Below are 2,659 nucleotides of genomic sequence, written 5' to 3' on the forward strand. Positions count from 1 at the left end.
TGCACGGAGATAGCACCGCCCACAAAGGGCCCAGCGAGCCCTTCCGCACCAGTCAACGATCAAGAAAATGCTCCATGCGCTAGCCCACAGGCGGAGCTGATGGAGACAATTTCTCAGGCGATGTTCCCTCTTCTGATGTATCTCCAGTTTGTGTCGAGTTGGCAAAACTATTTAGGACATTCCTAGTCCAAATATTACCAATATTGGGGTATTACCTTATATGGCAAAGGAGACTGAATATATAATTGATTTAAAGATCCTGAGATGGGAGCTGATACTGGAACATGTGTGTTGGTGCTAAATGAAACCACAACTCGCCTATAGAAGGCAAGGGACTGGAGAGATAAGTTAGTGGGAGGTAAAGCTTTCTGTGCAAGCCTGAGGACCTAAGTTTGGGTCTCAGAATCCATATTAAATATAGTGTGCCAGCACACACCTGCACCCCAACACCGGGGAAGCAGAGGCTGAAAGATTCTTGAGGCTTGTTGACCAACCACCTGGCCTAATTGGTGAGCCCCAGGCTAATGAGAGGAAGGGAAAGGAAGGGAGGGGGAAGAAGAGAAAGGGAGGGAGGAAGGAAGGGAGGAAGGAAGGAAGGAATAGAAACATGGGATTGGAGATTAAAAAGTGAGTACTGCTTCTGAAGGGGACCAAGTTCAGTTCTCAGCACCTACATCAGATAGCTCACACCCGCCTGTAACTCCAGTGCTAGGTGGCTGGATGCCCTCTTCTGACCTCAGTGGGACTCACACAAGGATATAAGGACAAATGATTTACAATAAAGCAAAGAGAGGTGGGAGCAAGAAGGGAAGAAAAGAATGAGGGAGAACGGGAAGGAGGGTGGGAGAGAATGCCAAGTCAAACTTGATATTGGTACTTAGAATCCATGCTTCACCTCCGGACATTGACAGCAAATTACCCAGCAGAGGAGACTCTTGTGTTCTCCAGCTGCCACAGCCAAGTGTGTTAGTTTATCCATTAGCTTTCTGTTGTAATAAAACACGATGACCAGGGAGCTGGAAGCTAAGAGAAACCATATCGTTAACCACAGACACAAGGCAGAGAGAGGGAACTGACAGTGGGGTGAGTCTAAGAACCCTCAAAGCCCGCCCTCAGTAACGTACTTCCTCCTGCGGGGCTGCACCACCTAAAGGGTCCATAACCTCCCAAATGGCATGACAACTGGGAACCACGTGTTCAGTACCTGAGCCTGTTGGGGACATTTCTCATTCATCACCACCAACCACTACTATACTATTTCCTAAACTAGTCTGATAATAACAACCTCTGGGATACACCAGATACCCAGTCCCTACCTCATCGGAGATCTAGAAAGTCAGAATCTAGCAGAGAAACAGTAATATCCAGATTCTACCAAATGCCCTAAATGGATGTGACTCACAAGAGGGTCAGATTTCATGATGTAAAAGGAAGACATCACCTCAAGACTGGAATGATGTCATCAACTCTACGCCTGTCCAATGGGCTCCAGGGTTGTCAACACTGTCCATTCTGCATACAGCTTCTTGGTAGATTGGCAAGTGTTAGGATTCTGCTCCAGTCTGCCTAGCAACCTGTGATGCCATTGCCTACCTGCCACTAGGTGTGGCCCTACCCAGGATTATAACAAAACAAACTCACCTACCTCTCTCTCTCTCTTGCTCTCTCCTTCCCCTCCCCCTTTCTCTGCCCCCTTTCCTTCTCTCCCCATGTTCATATAATAAACATCTCAATATCATATCTGTTGTATGATGCATATTTCATAACTCATATTTTGTCTTATGTCTCATTAAAATTTAAAAGCAAGGGTGTTCATCGGTGAAAATAAAAGAACATACCTGCACCCTAACTGAAGGTAGGTACTGTAATGGATTCCTGAATTTCACCTTCAGTTTCTGTTCCCTTTTCCTCTCTCCAAATTCTCTCAGTGTCCTTTGGGGAAATCTCCTTGGACAGGGGTGAAGAAGCAACCTCAACTCATACTGAATCAAGGTAGGGCCTGTGAACTTCATCAATATAATCAAGACTCTTCCTAGGAATTTGTGTTTTAGCTAATGTAATACCCACAGGAGTGCAGGCTTGGTAGCAAGATGGAGTCAGATTGAGTGTAGAAAGATGCAGAGGGAGAGAGAGAACTCTCTCAGACAGAACCATGAGTGAAACTTTCACTCATATGACTTAATAACCTTCCTATACTGGCTATACCATCTTCAGTCACACCAAAAGGCAGTCAGTCATTGTATTTATCTAATATTTTTATTGAACTTTTAATTGGGAGGTGTGCACAGGAATATGGGTGTCTGTAGAAGCCAGAAGAGGGTGTCACATTCCCTTTAGCAGGAGTTATGACAGTTGTGAACCACACAATGACCCATCTCACCAGCCATCATCACCTCCCCAGACCCAGAATTAGCAGTCACCAGGGGAGCCACCCAGTCAGCTCCAACCCAAGGGTATGCCCAGCGCTGTGGAGAAGGGGCAAGCTCTGATTACATTGTCAGCACTCTAGCTGTCCTTTCCCAACTGTTGCAGCTACTTTGAGAGACTGACTTTGATTCTTAACTGGGATAGTTAGTTCTTTTCTTTCTTTCTTTTTCTTTTTTCTTTTCTTTTTTTTTTTTTTTTCAAAAGCAAGCCCAAATTTATTGCCAAACTTAGA

This window comes from Acomys russatus, chromosome 6 (assembly GCF_903995435.1).
Source record: "Acomys russatus chromosome 6, mAcoRus1.1, whole genome shotgun sequence".
Taxonomy (NCBI): Eukaryota; Metazoa; Chordata; class Mammalia; order Rodentia; family Muridae; genus Acomys; species Acomys russatus.